The sequence below is a fragment of the Cupressus sempervirens genome, chromosome 9 (assembly GCF_028749045.1).
Source record: "Cupressus sempervirens isolate cs-2001-9-10 chromosome 9, ASM2874904v1, whole genome shotgun sequence".
Classification (NCBI taxonomy): domain Eukaryota; kingdom Viridiplantae; phylum Streptophyta; class Pinopsida; order Cupressales; family Cupressaceae; genus Cupressus; species Cupressus sempervirens.
The window spans coordinates 728,933,745-728,947,963 of record NC_143126.1 but is presented as its reverse complement, the minus strand read 5'-3'; the positions used below and the strand labels follow the sequence as shown (position 1 = coordinate 728,947,963).

The 14,219-nt window shown below is 36.6% G+C and overlaps 1 protein-coding gene across 3 annotated transcripts in view; it reads left to right on the top strand.

Annotated features, from left to right (window-relative positions):
- LOC149540784 (uncharacterized) overlaps nucleotides 1-599 on the top strand; it is a 160,198-nt gene extending 159,599 nt beyond the window's left edge. For all 3 annotated transcript variants that reach the window (XM_089801861.1, XM_089801860.1, XM_089801862.1), the window contains 2 exons: nucleotides 144-196; nucleotides 285-599. The gene's annotated coding sequence lies outside the window, so the exon portion shown is untranslated. The remainder of the gene's footprint in view (nucleotides 1-143; nucleotides 197-284) is intronic.
- Nucleotides 600-14,219: the final 13,620 nt, after the last annotated feature.

The window sequence follows — 14,219 nt, the reverse complement described above, 5'->3', positions numbered from 1 at the left end:
CCTGCTAGCCATCATATTTTTTTTGTTTCCATTTTTCTGTATGTCAATCAAATTAGACACACTGAGCTTCTGATTGAACCAAAGTAATTAATCTCAAGAATTTCTTATTTGTGAATCATATATTTATTTTCTGGTGGTTTCAGGTCTGATGGAATGCAGAAGCGACCGTCAAAGTTTGCCAACCATTGCTTGCAGGGTAAGTAAACAAAGTCGGTTTTCTTCCAACTCGTCGGCATATTACTGGCTCTGATTGTTAGCGCATTTTTATCAATCTGGAATTACAGGTAGTGTACAGCCGCATGCTTGAAATAAAAGGGTATTGTATAATAAGGGCTAAATTCGGGGCTTTTGCTGTGAAGAGGAACAATTCAAAGCTTGTAGGTTTTGCCCTTTTGTTTTACCTTCAAGAGATTAGAATGAAACAATAACCATGGAGCACATTACCATCACATCCTTGGGATGTCACTGTTCATTTCATGAAATTTTTAGTGGACTCGAATCTGATCATACATGATAGAGATCACACTGCATAGTGCACATTGTACTGTGGCATTTAGTATTTCATTTTTAAAATATGGACACGACATGTTTATGGCTGATCTGCTCTTTGCTAAATTATCTCAGTTAATAGCGCATTGTTGATTTTTTATCAGGAAGCATTACATACTTGAGTCAGAAGCACATGTTGAAAATTGGAAACCAACGATAACTACCGTGAAAAATCTGTAGTACAGTGTAAAAAGCAAGGCGCCCCGGATTAATCGCATAGTTTACTATGGGTATATAATTGCTACAAGTCAGCAGAATCTAATGGGAACAAATATTATTATTATTTAGGAAAAAATTGCATATTACATATACCTTATAAAATTGCAAGAAATATCCCTTATTTAAAAATAATAACTAAGCGCAGCTTCAAATTATAATCTTCCAACTATAAAATTATAAAATTTTAAGGAGTTATTTATCTTCATAGTGAAAATATATTGAAAGAAATTATGTAAATTGATTTTTCTTACATTATAAATATAATAAAGTTTATACAATATTTGTATATTATAAGAAATTATGTAAATTATGTTTTCTTACATTATAAATTTAATAAAGTTTATACAATATTTGTATTAATATAGAAATTGATTTGTCATTTTAAGCAAAAATAGTTATGTTAGAAGACATTTGATTTAAGGATCAAATTCATATTGTAAGTACTTAAATGATGTTGAGTTCAAATCTTCTATAAAATATCTGTGTATAAAATAATAATAATAAATTACACTATCAAATAAAATAAAATTTTACAATTCTACAAATTAAAATATTACTTTTTTTTTCATGAAGAATTCAATAGGTATCTTAGACAATGCCATGTCTTTTGGAGGTCGCAATATGTACTACCCTTCCTCCATTCCCTTAGCCCTAAAACTGTTGCGGAAGATGATCGGAGATGATGGACGGTAGTTTGATCATGCAAATATGATGCTAGAAGATCAAGAGGGAGTAGAAAGAACTTGAAACCCTATGTGAAGGTTCCCTCTAAGCATGGAGGTAGAAGAAATACCAAGATTAACTCAAATTTGCTCTCCATTCTTTGGAGCAAACAACAAACCCTTAAGAAGTCGATAGCAACACAACCTCCAACTTCAAATCTGGCAAAGTCTCTGAGTAACAAACCTAGGAACAAGGTAGATGTTTTCCTTGTTTTGAATTTGACAAGTCATTCATTGAATGCATCCAAGGGTAAGTGCACCAAGTTGTGGTGCCAAAAGGGGGTATAAGTGGACACCTTTTTTTTGAAATCAGCAATTTCTAAACTTCAACAAAAATTTGAAGATAGTTACACTCAAAATTTTAAGATATGACAAAAAGAAAAGTAGTAGTCCTTTGATTTTAGTTTCTAAACTACTATTTTTTTTTCAAAATGGTTTAGTTTTAGGTCATCAAAAAAGGGGGCCACTGAAAGTGGTACTGTTTATCCAGAACAAACATAACACAGTACAAAGTGTGGCCCCCCTAAAATTTTAACTTTTTTAAAAAAATTCTTTAATCGCTCTAATTAAAAGTTACCTAAAAGTGTGTAGTTTATCCCAAATTTTTTGGTTAATTTTATACTTTGTATTTTTTTTAATGAATTTTTTAATTGGACACATCCCAAAAATATGAAATATCTGTGTGCTCTCCCTAGAAATGATTGAAAACTAATCTAAAACCAAATTTATTTATTTTTTTCAAAGTGTGTAGAATGAAGTCTAGTTTCTAAAAAATTGAGTTGTTGCAAAATTTGATGAACGAGCTAAAATCTATAGCCCAATTAGTACATGTTGGTTTTTGGCAAAAAATGGACATACATTCAAAATAAATTATAGTTGAAAGACTTGAAATAGTTCAATTTTTTTTTTTTTAAATATGGTTATAAAGCTAACACGGAGACCTACAATGTTATGTAACTTGATTTTATCAATGCTCAACCACAAGGAAACTTGAAGGAGAGCACACAAGAAAAATCAATCATTTTTTGTATGTTTGTAGCAAAACACATCTCAAACCAGTTTAGAGAGTCTAAACCTTTGGGTTGGATCCCCAAGGCAAAACCAAGCCTTAGGCTTGGTAGAATGCAAATCTTTAAAGCTTTTTAAAATTTGGGTCTTAATAGTGTGTATGTTGTGCACACACTATTAAGACCTAAATTTCAATAGAGAGGGAAGGAGAGAGGCAGAGAGAGAGAGAGGGGGGTGGGGGGGATGGGGGTGTGTGGGTGTGTGGGTGTGTGTGTGAGAGTGTGAGAGAGAGAGAGAGAGTAGGGGATGCGAGAGAGAGAGAGAGTAGGGGATGGCAAAGAGAGTGAGAGTAGGGGATGGGAGAGAGAGAGTGAGAGTAGGGGATGGGAGAGAGTAGAGAGGGAGAGGGAGAGAGAGTAGGCAGTGGGAGAGGGAGTGGGAGAGAGAGGGGGGATGGTAGTGTGTGTGAGAGAGAGATAGTAGGGGATGAGAGAGGAGAGAGAGAGGGGTGTGTGTGTGTGTGTGTGTGTGTGTGTGTGTGTGTGTGTGTGTGTGAAAGAGAGAGAGAGAGGGGGGGATGAGAGTGTGTGTAAGAGAGAGTAGGGGATGGGAGAGAGTGTGAAAGAGAGTAGGGGGTGGCAGAGAGAGAAAGAGAGAGAGAGTACATGATGGGAGAGAGAGATTGAGAGTAGGGGATGGGAGAGAGAGTGGGAGAGGGAGGGAGAGAGAGAGAGGAGGAGGATGAGAGAGAGAGAGAGAGAGAGAGAGAGAGAGAGAGGAGATGTGTGTGTGTGTGTGTGTGTGAGAGAGAGGAGGGGATGGGAGTGTGTGTGAAAGATAGAGAGTGGGGGATGGATGGGAGAGAGAGAGAGAGAGAGAGAGAGAGAGAGAGAGAGAGAGTAGGCAATGAGAGAGGGAGTGGGAGAGGGAGAGGGAGAGGGGGAATGGGAGTGTGTGTGTGTGTAAGAGAGAGTAGGGGATGGGTGAGAGTGTGAGAGAGAGTAGGGGATGGGAGAGAGAGTGAGAATAGGGGATGAGAGAGAGAGAGAGAGTAGGCGATGGGAGAGGGAGTTGGGGAGAGAGGGGGGATGGGAGTGTGTGTGTGAGATCTAAAGAGTAGGGGATGAGAGAGAGAGAGAGAGAGAGAGAGAGAGAGAGAGAGAGAGAGAGAGTAGGCAGTGGGAGAGGGAGTGGGAGAGGGAGAGAGAGAGAGGGGGGATGGGAGTGTGTGTAAGAGAGAGAGTAGAGAATGGGGGAGAGAGAGAGAGTGAGAGTAGGGGATGGGAGAGAGAGAGAGTAGGTAGTGGGAGAGGGAGAGTGAGTGAGAGAGAGATTAGGTAGTGAGAGAGGGAGTGGGAGAGGGAGAGCGATAGAGAGAGAGAGAGAGAGAGAGAGAGAGAGAGAGAGAGTAGGGGATGGGAGAGAGAGTGGGAGAGGGAGATAGATAGATAGAGAGAGAGAGAGAGAGAGAGAGAGTGAGAGAGAGAGAGAGAGTAGTAGATGGGGGATGGTGGGATAGGGAGAGATTATTTTTCACATAGTGCATACGCGCTTTATAGGGCGTACGTGCTATAGTGCATACACACTATATGAAAACACCCAAAAATGGTCATAATAAAAGTTTGGGTCCCTACTAATCCATATTTTGTTTTTTGTTTGTTGTGCATTCTATTGTTTCGAAAAAAAACACAGGTTTCAAGATGTTGAAAGTTAGCAAACACTATTTGAAGACTTTTTGAATATTCTTTCTATAGAAAATGTTAGTGCAGTCCTTTTTAAATATTCTTTGTTGTTACATAGAGACAAATTTGATTATAATTTGATATGTTTAATATATAGTGAATTCATTGAAATTTGTATGTTTGAATGAATTGTTATTTGAAAATAGTTAGAAATTTGACAAGTTGTTTAATATATATTGTGTATTCATTGAAATAATTGTAATTTGTATATGCATTTGAATGATTTGTAATTTACAAATTGTAAGTAATTTAGATGTTTGAATAATTTGACATATAGAAATCATCATCATGCTAAGGAAGAAACCAAAAACTCAAACAACAGAAGAGAGGGAGAGAGATTTGGCAATTAAAAGAGATAAAATAAAACTACTACATGAATAAAGAAAATTGCAAAGCAATAATGAAGAATTGACTTTAAAAAAAGAACAAGAATCATTGAAACAAAGAAACAAAAAGGAAGAATTGGAAAGAAAAAGATAACGAATGAGACCGTTATGCTCAAAAAGACAATTGAATTGTGAAGCTACACCATCTTCCAATGTTGGAGTCATATCATCATGTTATGTTGAAGAGATGCTAATTTGTAGATCCAACGATGTACACACTCCATGTCATGTTGAAGGCACAACATTAACATATCAAGTAGGTGATATTCCATCTTTTGCATCTTATTGCCAAGGCACATCATCTCGGTTCAAGGTATGAAAAGTACTCAACCTTATGTTGATGTTCAAAATGTTGAAGGAATGGAAGAGATTATAACACCTTCTAAAATTTATTTTAGAAGACCAAAATATTTGATTGATATTGATACTAACATTTTGAAATCAATGTCTCACAAGATTAGCAAGCGTACTTGTCAACGAAAAGTTAATTGTATGTGGAGATTATTTTTTGAAGAATTAAATATTACAGGTGAATGCCAATTATTTGTTGAAATGATGAAGAATTTGAAATTTAGGTCTATCATGAAGATTCTTGGGCTAAGAACAATGGACGATTCAAATAAAAAATATATTGTAAAAAATTTAATAAGTGCTTATGAAAAAATGGGTTCTAAATTACGCACCAAAGATAGTAATATCACAAGATGAGTACTTACATCGACAATAGTAAATACCCAAATGAAGAAAGCTCGACTCATGAGAAAGAGAAACAAAACATTGAAAATTGGTAGAGGTACTCTAAGGAGAGCCATATTAAGGGGTAAAAGATTGGAAGATCCAACAAAAAATGAGTTATGGACATTTAGTGGTAGAGTACCACAAAAGGATAAAGAAATTAGTGAAGCTTTGAAATCATTGATTGAAGGTTTTTGAACAAATAACACACGTGTTTCTCCTAATCAAAGAGATGTTGTAAGGAGGATTGGTAGCCAAAATCGAAACCCACATGCAAAACATTTTTTGGACTCAACTTAGACACATTTTTTTGCAAAATTTATTGGTATGTATCCTCAAATTCGAATAAGTCAATTTTTTTTAGTTGGGTAAACCTTTTTATGTGAAGATAAATCACACTCGCACAACTTGTTGTTATAAGATACATATTGAATTTTCTATCCATTTTGATATTTTTAGGCATATATGTGTGTTTTTGCATTCTAAGTTTGTTTTGCAGGATTGTGACATGAATAAGCCATCTAAATTTTCAAAAGAACCCATATCCAACATTTTATGTGAAGTAGGGGATGGTTAAAATTTTTACAAGACATCATGCTTAGATGGTACATGTTTATTTTGTGGCTCTTTGCAACTTTTATCAACTTGTGAACATATGGATAGTACACATGCAATTGAAAATAAAATAGTAGATTACGGAAAATATAAGATAGTGACATATGCTCTAAAAGATGGGAAACAAAGTAAAAGATATGAATTAGTCATTGAAAAGATTCTAGTGTATGATTTCATCAAGATTTTTTGTGAAAAGATTATTTACAAGTATGCAAGGCATACACATAGAGCTCGATAGCTAGATTTGCAATTCAAGTTGTGCAAGGATACATTTTCACTGGATACCATTGTTTCAGTTGTAGACCTCACAGAGAGCTACACACTACAACCACAAAATGAGGTGCAAACAAAGTATTATACTTCTCAATAGGTTTCCATATTTGTTCACATAACATTCATGCATTCACCTACAAGTATAAAGGATGATTGGAAAATTTTGAGGGAGTACCATTTTTACATCAGTGATGATTGATCACATTCTACGGAGTTTGTACATGGTTGTTTTCAACTATTTTATGAAAATTTGGCTAATATGGGCATACCATATCATCAGCATATTATTTGGTCAGACAATTGTGCATTTCAATTCAAGAATGCACAAATGTTCTATTGGTTGAGCATGATGCACATGTTGTCTAGAATTTAATATATGTGAAATTTCATAGAGGTTGGTCATGGAAAGGGAGAGCATGATGGTGTAGGCGCATGTATCAAAAAGGCCTTAGCTCATGAAGAACTAAAGTACAAAGATGGAGCATATTGGTAAATTGAAAATCCATCATCCAGTGGTGTAATGCTACAATGGGTCCAGGTAAAGAAGGTGAGTCTACGGTTCATAATTTTTTTTGGTTGATAGATAATACTAACATTGCACCATATGAAGATTATTGCACACTAATAGGATTAAGTGAGTTGCACTTTTTTAGAAGCTTTGATGTAGGTTCGTGGAGTATCCACACATGAAAAATGGCATGCTATTGTTCATCATGTGCAGAGAAAAATTGGGATGACTATAAGTCGAATGAATGGGTGGACAAATGGGATCTACGAATTTTGGACCCAATTGACACCTATCGTCCCCCACAAGCACTGAAAATGGTAGAGATGGATTCATCCATTGACTTTGCCCGCTTGTCTAATCTAGTACAACCTGGTAATATATATATATATATAATTTCAATATGTAACCTTTATAACTTTTACCTAAGTATTTTATGAATTAATGACCGCATTTTATACATTTATCACTGTAGGCCATGTTTTTATTGTTATTACACCTGAAGACAATGAAGAAGGGATAGATTATTATTTGTGTTGTTGTACAACCTAGTAATATATATATATATATATATATATATATATAATTTCAATATGTAACCTTTATAACTTTTACCTAAGTATTTTATGAATTAATGACTGCATTTTGTACATTTATCACTGTAGGCCATGTTTTTATTGTTATTGCACCTGAAGACAATGAAGAAGGGATAGATTATTATTTGTATTGTTGTATCCAAGCCAAACAAAAATTCGATCACTCAGTTGTAGATGGTGAAGGTTTAGAGTACCATATCAATGCGGCATATGGCTTAGACAATATTCTATGAAGAACCCTAACTTGTAGTTATTTGAGGATTGACAAACATATAGGAAGATTCTTCATATTCAAACCTTGTTGTCACATCAAATGTCCACTTGATAAAATATGGTGCAAAATCACATAATAAGACTCTTTGGAAAGTTCGTGAGTTAGACCATGAGGCATTACTTGAGACATTAAAATGTAGAGCAAATCCAGTTGGTTCATTAGATTGAATAGGGAGAGAGGGAGACAGAGAGAGTGGTACAGGGGCACCTTGAATCATAGGGCCTTCACCTTTTCATTTTTGTTGTGTTATGCTCCAAGTGAGCAGTGTAAGTAGAATAAGGGTCATTGGACCTAGGTGTGGTAGTTAGGGTATTGGATGTCATTTAATGTCCTTAGAAGAGTAATTATTTTGGCTTAAAATTCAAGGCATACATTGTCATAGGGCAATGAGTAACCTAAGGGATGAGTCATTAGCTTAGGGAAGGGTCCCTAGCATGGAATTGCTAAGGGATAGCTTAAATAATAAGTTAGAAGTGTTAAGAAGAGCAAGCAAGAAAAATCCAAAAATTTCTATATTGCAATTTTGTAATTTTTGCAAAATGCTAATTTTGTAAGAAATTGTGGATTTTCCATTTAAAATTTGAAGGAGGCTAATGCAAACCATAAGGATGAAGGGGAAAGACCTAGGAGGAGATATAAAGACTTTCCAAACCCTAAAATGAGAGAAGTTAATATCATTATGTATGGTCAGCATGCTATAGCATAATATTTGAAGGCAAAATTATCGAGTTTATGAGTTTTAAGGCTTTGACATTTTTTTTGTAGACTGTACTAGTTTCCATGGTAGATTGGGTTGTTTAGAACAATTTTGTTTTAGGAAGTTTGGTTTGATTGTCTTGATTTTCATAGTTGCTCAAAAAGTTGCTTGACAACTTTTGAACAACTTCTTAAAAAGTTGTTAAACTTTCAAAAACTCTTCCCGAAATGGCTAGTTGGTTCAAACCAACCTTATAACTATTGGGGACAACCTATATTAGCACTTACAGGTGGGTGATAGGTATGATGTACTTATTTTGGCAAGAAATCAATAAAATAACCTATTTTTCTTGTAAAATTTTGTGTTTTAGAGAATTGTACAAACTGGTACAGACGTTGGGACATGTGTAAGTGACCCCAAGAGTTAGAGGGGTGAGTTACCTTTCATTTTACCATATTATGTTCAATTTATAGTTTGAAGGGCTACTAGCCTTTTCAATGGCAAACTACTATAACTGTATATCAAGGCTTTTGGACACAACAGAATCACTTTATCTGCTATATATAGACCTTAATAGGTCTAAAGTGTGTTTGTATTCCATTCCATGGTCATTGTTCTCTTTTTATTCATGTTTGGGGGTATGTTCTCTTATTAGGCTTTTGGAGAATCCCTATGTTTTGGTGCTTTTGAACTTAGGCAAACCTAGTGATTAGGTTCCCTACCTTGTTTGCATTGTGATAACCTGTGATAAGTTCATTATTGATGGTTGTGATAAGTGTCCTAGCACTAAACCCTTTTTTTGGGAAATTTGAAGGATTCCAACCTTGTCTAATTTCCTAGTGGCTTGCCCTTTAGAAGCTTCCAACATGCAGTGCTGCATCACAACCCATCCTAAGTGAACTATCTAGGATCCTTAGGTGCCTTCTTTGATAAGTCTTGAATGGGTGCTCCTACACCAGTCATCTACTTGACTAGGCCATGTTTGGGAATTGACAATATCCATTTAAACTCAAGTCTCCATTTAAAGGTGGCAAAGAGCTTTTTGTTGCTATGTTAAGATCATTAATATATTTCGATGAGAACTTTGAGGGATCATGCCTAGCTTGAGTATCCTAGCTTCCCAATTCTTGTAAATGCAAGGCCATTGATGAATAGGCATTTCTAATTGAAACCTTTGTGGTGCTGGAATGAAGTGCGTGACCAGATTCTTTGCCTACTAATGAGCCAATTTGAGGCTTCACTTCACATTGCTCCGTGGACAATTCTATAGCACTTGTTACTTCTCTATCTGAATTTTTTGTTTTTATGTACATGTACACTCTTTCCCAGTATCTGTAGGTTTTGTCTCTTCATCCTAAGTAATTGGCATACCCTAGATGGTAATAAGATAACCATTTTCTTCTGAAATGTTCTTTTCTCTCAAATTAATCTCTCTATTAAGAAGGTTTTCTATATCTTCCTTTGTATATTTAATAGATGTAGTTGCAATTCCTCTGTATATTAAGCTTTCCTCTTTAGGAATAAGAAGGCATGGGGAGTGAGGCCAATTGTTGGTCATTGTATTAAAAAGGTAGTTCTTGGCCATGCCACTGATGGGAATCATTTCAATCTTATTTTCAGAATCGGTACCTCATTTTGCTTGAAAGAATAATATATATTATTTTCAATGTTTTTGAAATATATGTAGCTAGTAGCCAATTGCTTGTTCATTGCCTTTCAATATTCATGGGAAACTAAGGTATTTGGTTACCTAATAGGTTCTAGGAATCTTAACGAAGGTCCTAGAATAGTCCTAGATGGACCCATTTGATCTAAATATGTAAAGAGAAAAAATTGCTCAAAAATTGCAATGTTGCTCAAAAAGTTGCTTGAGCAAATTTTGCAATTTTTGCAAATGGAAGTTTGAGAAGTTGTAACTATCCATGCTTGGGTATATAAGCATGGGAAATATTTTCCGAAGGTTAGAAGGTTTCCAGTCAGATTTGCATTTTTAAGCAAATTTGCACAAAAAGTGCAACTTTTGCAAAGTTCACTAGATTTCACTTTTAGGACTTGGAAAAGGTTCCAAACTATTAAAAAAATAACTAAAAACACCTAATCCTAGGCTATCTTGACCAAAAACTCAAAAAGACCCAATCTTGCCTAATTAGCAACTTTTGCTCATATCTTGCTCATATCTTACACAAAGTGGCCTAGACATACATATCTTTCTCATATCTCTCTCACCATTTGTCATGGAATCAAACTATCTATTCAGTTAGCTCTAGGTGGCCAGGTAAACCCTATCCCCAAGCTCATCCCATCCTATTAAGCGCTCAAACGTTCTTAGGCATGTCGAACCGAAATGTCCCTAAGAGTTACTAAATGTCATAGGGCAACGATCTTTGATGGGGTATATCATGGAGCTCGTGTGAGGTATGTATGCGATTCCAAGTGCTATAAGACCATATTGTGGAGACCTACAATAACCTCTCTTTCTTTTTGGAGATCTTACTCCATTTTGATTCTGTAACGCCATTTTGGGCGATGCTAAAACTTGTAGTGTTCGTCAGTACAAAGTTGCCAACTGCCAAATCTCCCTCACTATTCATTATGGGATTAAATTGTCTATTCTATTAGCTCCAGGTGGCTAGGTAGACCCTAGCCCCAAGATCATCCCGTCCCTTTGAGCACTCAAAAATTCTCGAGCACATCGAACCAAAACATCCCTAAGAGTCACTAAATGCCATAGGACAGTGATCTTTGACAAAGCATATCTCAGAGCTTGTGCAAGGTATGGGTGCGATTTTGCATGCTATAGGACTGTGTTGCGGAGACCTACAATAACCTCTTTCACTCTTTGGGGATCTTATTCCATTTTGATTTTGCGACACCATCTCGAGTGATCTTAAAACTTATAGTGTTGACCAATGCAAAGTTGCCAACTGCCAAATCTCCCTCACCATTTGTCGTGGAATCAAACTGTCCATTCCATTAGCTTTGAGTGGTTAGGTAAACCCTAGCCTGAAGCTTGTCCCATCCTATTGAGCACTCAAACATTCTCGGGCACGTCAAACCGAAACATCCTTAAGAGTCACTATATGCCATAAGGCAACAATCTTTGATGTGACATATCTCAGAGCTCGTGTGAGGTATGGATGCGATTCTAGGAGCTATAGGACTGTGTTGTGGAGACCTACAATAACCTCTCTCACTTTTTGGAGATCTTATTCCATTTTGATTTTGCGACGCCATCTCGGGTGATGCTGAAACTTGTAGTGTTGGCTAGTACAAAGTTGCCAACTACCAAATCTCTCACACCTTTCATCATGAGATCAAATTATCTATTCCATTAGCTCTAGGTGGCTGGGTAAACACTAGCCCCAAGTTCCTCCCATCCTGTTGAGTACTCGAACATTCTCAGGCACGCTGAACCAAAACATCTCTAAGAGTCACTAAATGTCATAGGGCAACGATCTTTGATAGGGCATATCTCGGAGCTTGTGAGGGGTATGGATGCGATTATGGGTGCTATAAGATTGTGTTGCAGAGACCTACAATAACCTCTTTTACTTTTTCGAGATCTTACTCCATTTTGATTTTGTGATGCTATCTCGGGTGATGTTGAAATTTGTAGTGTTGGCCAATATAAAGTTGTCAATTGCCAAATCTCCCTCTCTGTTCGTTGTGGGATTGAACTGTCTATTTCATTAGCTCTTAGTGGCTGGGTAAACCCTAGCCTCAAGCTCATCTTGTCCCTTTGAGTGCTTGAATGTTCTCGAGCATGCTGAACTAAAACATCCATAATAGTCACTAAATGCCATAAGGCAATGATCTTTGACGGGGCATATCTCATAACTCATGTGAGGCATGGATGCAATTCTAGGTATTATAGGACTGTGTTGTGGAGACCACAATAACACCTCTCACTTTTTGGAGATCTTATTTTTTTTTAATTTTGTGATGCCATCTCGATGATGCTGCAACTTGTAGTGTTGGTCAGTACAAAATTGCCAACTACCAAATCTCTCTCACCATTCGTCATGGGATTGAATTGTCTATTCTATCAATTTTGGGTGGTCGGGTAAACCCTAGTCCCAAGCTCGTCCCATCCCATTGAGTGCTCAAACATTCTCGAGTATGCCAAACCAAAATGTTTCTAAGAGTCACTAAATGCCATAGGGCAACAATCTTTGATAGGGCATATCTCTTAGCTCGTGCAAGGTATGGATGCGATTTCAAGTGCTATAGGACCATGTTGCAAAGACCTACAATAACCTCTCTCATTTTTTGGGGATCTTACTCTATTTTGATTTTACAATACCATCTCGAGTGATGTTGAAACTTGTACTATTGGCTAGCACAAAGTTGTCAACTACCAAATCTCCCTCACCATCATCGTGGGATCAAACTATCTATTTTGTTAGCTTCAGGTGGTTGGGTAAACCTTAGCCCTAAGCTCATCTCATTTTATTGAGTGCTCGAACATTCTCGAGCACACCAAACTAAAACATCCCTAAGAGTCACTAAATGCCATGGGGCAGCAATCTTTGACGAAGCATATCTCAGAGCTCATGTGAGGTATGAATGTGATTCTAGGTGTTATAGGACCATGTTGCGGAGACCTACAATAATCTCTCTTGTTTTTTGGAAATCTTTCTCCATTTTGATTTTTTGATGCCGTCTTGGGTGATGCTAAAACTTGTAGTGTTGGCTAGTACAAAGTTGCCAACTGCCAAATCTCTCTCAACTTTCATTGTGGGATCAAACTATTTATTCTATTAGCTATGGGTGACTGGGTAAATACTAGCCCCAAGCTCCTCCCATCCCGTTGAGTGCTTGAACATTCTCGGGCATGCCAATCTGAATTGTCCCTAAGAGTTAGTAAATGTCATAGGGAAATGATCTTTGATGAGGCATATCTCAGAGCTCGTGTGAGATATGGATACGATTCTTAGTGCTATATGACCGTGTTGCAGAAACCTACAATAACCTCTCTCACTTTTTAGAGATCTTATTCTATTTTAATTTTGCGATCTTGGGTGATGCTGAATCTTGTAGTGTTGGCTAGTACAAAGTTGCCAACTGCCAAATCTCCCTCACCGTTCATTGTGGGATTGAACTATTTGTTCTATTAGCTCTGGGTGGCTGGGTAAACCCTAGCCCCAAGCTCATCCCATCCCATTGAGTTCTTGAATGTTCTTGGGCATGCTGAACTGAAATGTCCCTAAGAGTCACTAAATGCCATAAGGCAACGATCTTTGACAGGGCATATCTCGGAGCTCGTGTGAGGTATGGATGCGATTTTAGGTGCTATAGGACCATGTTGTGGAGACCTATAATAAATTCTCAATTTTTGAAGATCTTATTCCATTTTGATTTTGTGATGCCATCTTGGGTGATGTTGAAACTTGTAGTGTTGGCCAGTACAAAGTTGCCAACTGCCAAATCTCTCTCACCTTTTGTTGTGGGATCGAATTGTCTATTTTGTTAGCTTCAAGTAGCTGGGTAAAAACTAGCCCCAAGCTCCTCCCATCTCGTTACGTGCTGAAACATTCTTGGGAATGCCAAACTGATTGCATTTTGCAATAAAAGTTGCTGACAACTCTTTGTGGCAATATTAACAATTTTTTAGAAAACTTTGAAATTAACATTGTAACCAATCAAACTAACTAGTAATCAGTTGGAATGGATGTCAAATGATAAAAATACCCTCTATGAATTTGGAAGAGGCATAAGGTGTTGGTGATTATTATTATTATTTATATGGCAAGGAATCACTACTGATGTTAAACTTGTATATAGGATCATTGAGTTATTGTTAAATAGCATTACTTCCTGTTTGGAATAGAAAAACTTGTACTTTGTCAGAATGAAACACCACTTTAGTTGCATGTTATCACTAAATGAAATTAGTGG